Raw genomic sequence first — 8,985 nt, 5'->3', positions numbered from 1 at the left:
AGTTTTGGCCTTCCGATGAGCTTGAGTATCCCGTGTTCGCCCTGAACACACAACTCAAGTTCATCAATAATAACTCATTCCACTAGAGAGTTATTATTGTACTACCGCACCAATCCCAAATTACATTATGAACTCCTTCATATATGAGTGCGTTAGTCTCCCTGTGTTTAAGATAACGAATGCCCACTAATTAAGTAAGTTACTGACAACTCACTTAATTAATATCTAGCTCCAAGAGTAGTACCACTCAACTTCATTGTCATGTTAGACTAAGTCCACCTGTAGGGTTTAACATGACAATCCTTATGAGCTCCTCAACCTAGATAACTAGGACACAGATTCCTTCTATAATCAACAACACACACTATAAGTAATATCATTTCCCAACTTATCGAGCCTATTGATTTATCTAACTAAATCTCACCCTTTGATAAGTTAAAGAAATAAATACTAAATATATGTGTTTGTTATTATATTAGGATTAAGAGCACACACTTCCATAATAACTAAGGTCTAGTTCTTTTATTAAGTCAGTATAAAAAGAATCTACCTAAAATGGTCATACTCAATACACTTAGAGTGTACTAGTGTAATTTATTAGTCAAGATAAACTAATATCTAATTACACTACGACTATTCAATTGGTTTGTTCCTTTCCATCTTAGTTGTGAGCAACTGTTTATAATTTATAAAGAACTGATAACATGATCTTCTGTGTGTGACACCATACACCATGTTATCTACAATATAAATTAATTGAACAACTACACTTAACAAATAAAATGTAGACATTTGACCAATGTGATTCTTTTATTTCATAAATAAATGTTTACAAAAGTTAGACTTTTAGTATACACTCTAACAAATATATGGACATCAATTCTTATCTTGTAGAAAAATAAAAGTAATCTTTCTAAAAAAAAGAAATCTCTTGGAAAAAATGGAAATTAATAGAATAGGATGCTTATTTAGACAAATTAGAATTCATAAATACTAGAAATACCAATATTAACCTAAATACTATAAAATAAAAATTATTAAAAATTGTAATAAAATCTTTAGAGGCTCGGTTGAGGGCCTAAATGATATATTTTGGGCCCAAAAGTTGGCGGTTATGGGTTCTCCCATAACAAATATAGATTTTGAAATTATGCATGTGTGAGATTCAATAGAGTTTGGTTCTAAATCCTGAATAAAAAATTATACCTCTTAGAAATTTGAATTGATCCTGCATCAGTAAAATCTATATGCTCACAAGAAGCAATGGAGCAAACCTCTACAATTTCAAAGATAACACCTCCAAAATCCACGCCAATAAGATTTCCACAAGAATGAAAGCTTAACTTACAACAAGAGAAATTTTTAGATCTCTCTTTCAAGAGATATAAAATGCATAGAATAGAGTAAAACATCTTTCAACTTTCAAGACACTATTCTAACATAGAGACTCAATTTCATATAATACATCCATTTTACTTAAAATAAGTACAGAGTGCATCGCTACAAAAAATAATAATTTTACCATCGGCATTTTCGACGGAATTTTAATTCCGTCGGAAAACCCTGATTTTATCGACGAAAGAGTAATTTTCGTCAGTAACCCCAGAATTTTATCGACGGAATTATTAATTTTGTCAGTAAAATGTTTTCCGACTGAATTAAAATTTCGTCGGTAATGCCCCTTAAAAAAACCCTACCGCTTCGCTAATTCCCTCACGTGTGGCGGCCGAATCTTCTCCGTTTTCCTCAATCCCGATCACAGGTATGAATTTTCTCCTTCTTTCCGACTCTTCTCCGTTGTTTTCCAGCGGTCGGTAGCTGCCGCCGGCTTGCGCCCACCAGCGGCGGCCGACGGTGGCTGCCTACGCGTCGCTGGTGGCTGTGCCGACCGTCGTCGGCCGCTAGCTGGGTTCTGGCGGCTGCGTCCGCCGTTGTCGGCCGCCAGCTGGCTGCTGGCGGCTGTGTCGGCCGTTGTTGGCTGCCAACTGGTTGTGCTCGTCTGTCGTCGGCTTGATCCAGCTGTGCCGCCTGCCGACAGGTTGTACTTGTTGCCGCGAGCAACTTTTCATTTATTGTCATAATTTTTGAGCTAAATTATTTTTATTTTGTAAACATGTAGCATTTGCTGCTCTTCTTCGGTTGACCTACACATCTTCTGTAACGCCCGAAAATTCTCAAAACTATTTTAGAAATATTCTAGGATTTTTCTGGAATTTTTAGATATTTTTCCCGGAATTTTCCGAGTAGCGGAAGTAGCAAAAAGAAATATAAGCGTAAAACGGCCTAGGCGGGGATTGAACCCGAGACCTATGATTTAGAGGGACAATGTCATAACCAGTTGACCCAGCAGGGCTGTGCTGAAAGAGGAGGGGAACGATTATATTTAAGTTGGGTTTAGCCGAATTAACCACTTAATATAAATAGAAGGTTTAAGTGGGTTTGGTTTATTTTTGCTTGGTTCGGCAACCTTCTCCCTCTCCAAACCCTCAACGCCGACTCCTCTCCCTCCTCTCCTTCTTTCGGCGCCACACCAAGGAGAACCTAGGGTTCTTCTCCTAGGGTCCCAAGATCACTTTCCGGCGACGATTTCAACACAAGGACGTTCCCCTCCGCGAGTAGAGCACGTGGACGCGAGCGAAACGTCGAGAAGTCGTCTCCACCGGAATTCCTAGCGATTAGAATCGTAAGAAATTACGATCAAGAGGTAAGAGACCCCTCACCTGCGGTATAATAGCTCCGTTTGGTTTTCTACGCATTGGTTTTAGCTATATGCAGGTTTTTCGGCACGTAGGGTGTGTTTAAACCCTCCTCGAGGATGTAGGGATCTAGTTGAACACCTCTAGACGGGCCGGACGCGTTGTTCTCCTTTAGTTGGAGATTCTAGACGTTGTCGGGTGCCTAGAGGTGATCTCCCGATTAGAGGAGAGAGTTGAAGCACGCCAAGTGTTCGGTAAATTGTTGGTGTAGCTAAATACCACTTCAGTTATGTTTAATAGCTCAGTTAAGTGCATTAGGAGCACTTAAAACAGTACCTTAGTTTAGTTCAGCTTATTATATCTTATATGGATCAGATATCCAATGGGTGGGCTCCCACAGTCGCCTCTAGGTTCAGATAACCTAGCTCTAGGTTCAGATAACCTAGAAACAGCATGTTATATCAGTTAGCTATAGATATCAGTATTTTATTTTCAATGGCACTGTACTGGATCAGATATCCTAGTAAGGTTCAGATAACCTAGTCGCTAGGTTTAGATAACCTAGTAGACCCTACTAAATTCGGGACTTGCAAACCCGGGTCTAGTTAGGGATGCTTGCATAGCAAGTACAGTTTCCTAGCCCAAACAGTATGTTTATTATTTTCACTTATTATGTATTAGATTTCAAAACTCAAAATCAGTTATGCTAGTTGAGTTTGTTTCCAGTTACAGATTTAGTTTCCGTTAGTTTAGCTTATGTTTAGTTCATGTTATCATGCTTAGATACTAGTATGCCATGATTAGACTTAACCGTTATGCTTGTATGATCATATGCCATGCTTATATGTTATGCTTTATGACCTCAGTACTCCATGTCTTAGCAAGTTCAGTGCATATTTTCAAATAGCATGATTTAAAAGCATATTGCATCGAATGCATGTTTTTGTGAGGTAGATGGTTTCTTACTAAGCGAAAGCTTACAGATACTACTTTTCTTATACTGCAGATAAAGGTAAAGGAAAAGTGGACCAGTAGCGGAGGCTGGAGGTCAATGCGGAGATGGTGTGTGTGTGTGGAACTGGAATGAAAGATCTTAGGGATCTAACGAGCTTTATTTATACATTAGAACTCTTTAGCATTTACTTTCAGCACTTTCAGTTTATTAGTTTGATACTGTCGTTTTCATGCACGTTAAGTTGTTAAAATGTGTTTTAGTGAGTGAAATGCCATGAACCAGTTTAGAATTGTCACTACCTGTTATCAGAACAGTTTATTATGCAGTAGGTAGTTGTTGGATTGTATTTTGGCACACCGGAGTCCTGAAATCCGAGTTCCCGGCCGAAATCAGACACTGATCGGTCTCCAGACCGATCAGTGCCTGAGCAGTGCCACTGGATCGGTCAGCCGACCGATCCAGTGAGATACAGTATCGTCAGCAGACCGATCCAGCACGAGACAGTAGCGTCCCAGGAGATTTCGAGTGCCTGGATCGGTCTGTCGACCGATCCAGCCACACCTGGATCGGTCTGCCGACCGATCCAGCTGGGGACAGAAGCGATGTAGCTGCGGATCGGACAGCCGACCGGTCCAGGGTCTTGTGACCGTACCAGTATCAGCAGATCGGTCTGTGGACCGGTCCGGAGGGTGTTACCAGTTGTAAATCCCTCCCCTAGCATGTGTACGACTCCGAGTTACACCCTTTAGCAAGTATAGAATCAAGAAAAGTAACAGTTTAGCAAATGTTAGGGTCAGAGTTAACATTAATCAGATAATTAGCAAAATTTTTAATTAGCCCAGCTTTCCGCACAGTATAGCTTAGCATAAACTGTGGCGATTCGCCTTACAGCCTAGTAGTAGAAGGCGGGTCGTTACAGAGTGGTATCAGAGCGAGGTTCCATACTTCTTACACACACATCAGCATTGCACCTGCAGCTTCCAAGTAAGGATACCTCTACTCTCCTTAATGTTCTTGTTTATAGCTACAGTTCATGTTATATGTTTCTTGCTTATAATTACAGTTCATGTTATATGCTTGTGCTTGTTAGTACATGGTAGTTTAATCATGATATCAGAAACTTTATAACTGTGATAGTATTAGTTATACATATGTTCTCTATGTCATTAGAAATGGCACGAGGACGCCCAAAGAAAAGGGCACTAGCCGCTGAGCCCCAAGAAGAGGCGTGGTGCCTCCTCCGGATCTTCTGACATTAGTGGCTCGATTCAGCAGCGAACAGAAATAGCCACCTTAAAGGCTAATCACAGAACACCCCACACCCCGAGCCAAACCCGACGACTCCAGAGTTTTAGAGGTTCCACCACCACCGCAAAGACCAGACCAAATGAGCCAAGGAAGGAAGCCTATCCGATCCAGTGGCGGCGAGTCAAGCGAGAGAACTTCTCAGCACTAGTGAACCATGGGATGCACAAGCATGGTTCAAAACACTGGAGAGCACGAGCTTCTGGACTGGCCGGAACACGGAAGGTGAAGTGTGCCTCCTTCGGCCTGACAGGAGACGCACGTGAGAATCAGAACGAAGCGCCCAGTGAATCAGATGTCATGGGGGGACTTCGAGAAGGAATTCTTTGAGGAGTTCTTTCACATGCGGGTTACAAACCACCACTACGACGAGTTCACGGAGTTTCGTCAGGGCAACCTTTCGGTGGAGGAAGCCGTGAAGAAATTCGACAGGTTGGCTCATCTATGTCCAGAGTTAGTCAGCACAGAGAAGGAACGAGTCCGGTTGATGCTCAAGATGCTGAGGCCCGAGATCGCAGTGAACGTGGCTGGTGGCATTCCTAGGCCACAGACCACGGAGGAGCTAGTGAGCAGTGCCTTGACCACAGAGCATTACCAGAACAGCATGAAGCAACAGAAGCAAGTCTTCTCAGAGGCCAAGGGCCAAGGAAACTCTCACACTCAAAAGCAGCAGGGCCACAGCTCTAACTGGAAAGGGAACTCCAACAGCAAGCGCAAATCAGGGAGTGACTCAAAAGGAGGACCATCTAGCAAGCGACCCAGTTATCCAAAGTGTGTCACTTGTGGGAAATTCCACCCAGGGGTTTGTCGCAAGGGCACACGAGGATGCTTTGAATGTGGACAAGAAGGGCACATGGCCAAGCAGTGCCCGAGCAAGACCAGTCTTCCTCAGCCACAGCAGATTCAGATGCAGGCCGCTCAGCATTACATCAGATGCAAGCCGCTCTAGAAGGTCCACTTATCGGCCAGGCAGATTAGAAGCCCCTCGGCTTTAGCGAACGCGAGGATCTACGCACTCACCGGAGAGGACGTAGCCAATGCCTCGACGGTTGTCACAGGTCAGATTAGCATTTTCAGTATAGTGCTACCGTTCTATTTGATCGGGCAACCCATTCATATATAGCCGGATGTTCTCCGAAAAATTAGAGGTACCTCGAGAGATACTCGAGTCGGGCTTTTGACGACGCTACCTTGAGGAGAGATCATGGCGTCCCACGCCTTGGCTCAGAAGGCGGCTTGGGTCATTATAGCAGGAGCTCTTTGCGATCCGATAGTGCTAGAAATGACCGACTATGACATTATCTTGAATGGACTTTTTGGTCAAATACGGTGCCTCTATCGAGTGCCGTAAGCAGAACCTGAAGCGGAAGCACAGTTCGAATTCGTCGGGGAACCAAGGAGAAAGGCCAAGAGGTTTCTCTCAGCTATGAAGGCACAGAAGTTACTGGATTCAGGATGCACGGGATTCCTAGCACACGTAGTCAGCACCAGTCAGGACAGGGACCAACAGCTAGCAGAGGTCCGAGTCGTTTGTGACTACCCAGCAGTCTTCCCTGAAGAGCTACCAGGCTTAGCACCAGACAGGGAGATTGAATTTGAGATAGAGCTTATTCCCGGCACAAATCCAATTTCCAAGGCACCGTACCGCATGGCTCCAGCAGAACTGAAGGAACTTCAGGAGCAACTACAGGAGCTTCTTGACAAAGGTTTCATACGCCCGAGTCACTCACCATGGGGAGCGCCTGTGTTGTTCGTGAAGAAGAAGGATGGAAGCATGCGACTGTGCATAGACTACAGATCACTGAACCAAGTCACAATCAAAAACAGGTATCCTCTTCCCAGAATAGATGACCTATTCGATCAGCTGAAGGGGGCATCAGTGTTCTCTAAGGTAGATCTCAGATCAGGTTATCATCAAGTAAAGGTTAAAGAAGGGGATATACCAAAGACAGCATTCAGAACCAGATACGGACACTACGAGTTCGTGGTCATGCCCTTTGGCGTGACCAATGCTCCAGCTACATTCATGGATCTCATGAACAGAGTATTCAGGAGTATTTAGATAAGTTTGTTATTGTGTTTATCGATGACATTCTTATCTACTCGGGAACTCAGCATGCAGCCACAAACTAGTATTGCAGACACTTCATGAGAACCACTTTTACGCCAAGTTCACGAAATGCAAATTTTGGCTAGATCAGGTGTCCTTTCCGGGTCACATCATCTCAAAGGATGGTATTATGGTGGATCCCAGCAAGATAGAAGCAGTAAGTAACTGGAAGACCAAGAACGCCAGTGAAATCAGGAGCTTTCCGGGATTAGCAGGATATTACAGGAAGTTTGTAGAGGATTTCTCCAGGTAGCCTCCCCACTGCTGCACTAGAAAGAACAGGAAATTCCAGTGGACGGAGGATTGTGAGAACAGCTTCAATGAGCTAAAGGAGATTGACCAGTGCTCCTATTTTGGCTCGCCAGACGACACCAGCAACTTTGACATCTATAGTGATGCCTCTAAGTTGGGACTAGGAGCGATCGATGCAAACGGCAAGGTGATCGCCTATGCCTGCACAACTCAAGGATTATGAGAAGAATTACCCTACTCATGACCTTGAGCTTGCGGAGTCGTCTTTTCTCTCAAAATTTGGAGACATTACTTATATGGAGCTCGGTGCAGAGTGTATACAGTCAGAGTCTGAAGTACTTCTTCACTCGTAAGGATCTGAATATGCGACAGCAGATGGCTCGAGCTGGTCAAGGACTACGATATAGACATCCTCTACCATCCAGGGAAAGCCAATAAGGTAGCGGATGCACTTAGCGAAATCCATACCTTATTGTCTCTGACCCATGTCGCCGCCCCTACGTAAGGAGATCGTGGATTTCGGTCTCGAGCTCATCGTGGGACAGCTCTCTACTATGACCTTAGAGTCTACCTTGCTTGGTGATATTCATCAGCTCAGGCAGGATCCCGAAATTCGAAAAATCAAGCAAGGGCTAGCGTAATCGAAAGTGGAGATGAGTGTCCGACAGCGGGTGTTGTATTTTGGCGACAGCTCTGTGTTCCAGATCGGGAGGAGCTACGAGACAGATTTTAGATGAGGCTCACAGACTCCTATGCGATGCATCCAGGCTCCACCAAAATGTATCAAGACCAGAAGAAGCGTTTTGGTGGCCCGGGATGAAGCGAGACATCGCCAGATATGTTAGCATCTGCCTCACCTGCCAGAGGGTCAAGGCAGAACATCAGCGACCAGGAGGAGTTCTGCAGCCTATACAGATCCGAGAATGGAAGTGGGAGGATATCTCGATGGACTTCATAGTGGGGCTACCCAGAACCACAAATGGTTTTGATGCCATCCGGGTAATAGTTGACAGGTTGACTAAATCAGCCCACTTTCTAGCTATCAAGATATCCTACTCCATGGAGAAGCTAGCTCGGTTGTATCTCCGGGAGATCGCCGACTACATGGAGTCCCACGAACCATCATTTCGCAGAGACAAGAGATTTACATCACACTTCCGAAGTGTGTTCACCATGGGCACCCGCTAAAATTCAAGATGCCTTTCCATCCTCGACGGATGGTCGACGGAGCGAGTAAATCGTGCATCGAAGATATGCTCCAGCTTGTGCCCTAGATTTCAAGGAAGTTGGTGCAAATATCCGAGTCTAGCAGAATTTGCATACAACAACGATTATCGTGCCACTATCGGCATGGCACCTTATGAGGCACTCTATGGGCGGAGGTGCGGATCACCAATCTGCTGGTATGAGAGTGGTGAATGGAAGGAACTAGAACTTCAGACAGATCTAGTAGCAGATACCACAGCAGCCATACAGCAGATTCGCCAGAGGATCGAGACAGCACAAAGCCGTCGGAAGAGCTATGCTGATACACGACGCAGACCCCTAGAGTTTTCAGTTGGGGATACAGTTTTCCTCGGAGTAGCTCCCATGAAGGGAGTCATGCATTTTGGGAAAAGGGCAAGCTAGCTCCCGGATATGTGGGACCATACCTTATCACGAAGAGA

The sequence above is a fragment of the Zingiber officinale genome, chromosome 5A, assembly GCF_018446385.1.
Source record: "Zingiber officinale cultivar Zhangliang chromosome 5A, Zo_v1.1, whole genome shotgun sequence".
Lineage (NCBI taxonomy): Eukaryota > Viridiplantae > Streptophyta > Magnoliopsida > Zingiberales > Zingiberaceae > Zingiber > Zingiber officinale.
Note: the sequence above shows the minus strand (reverse complement) of the source record.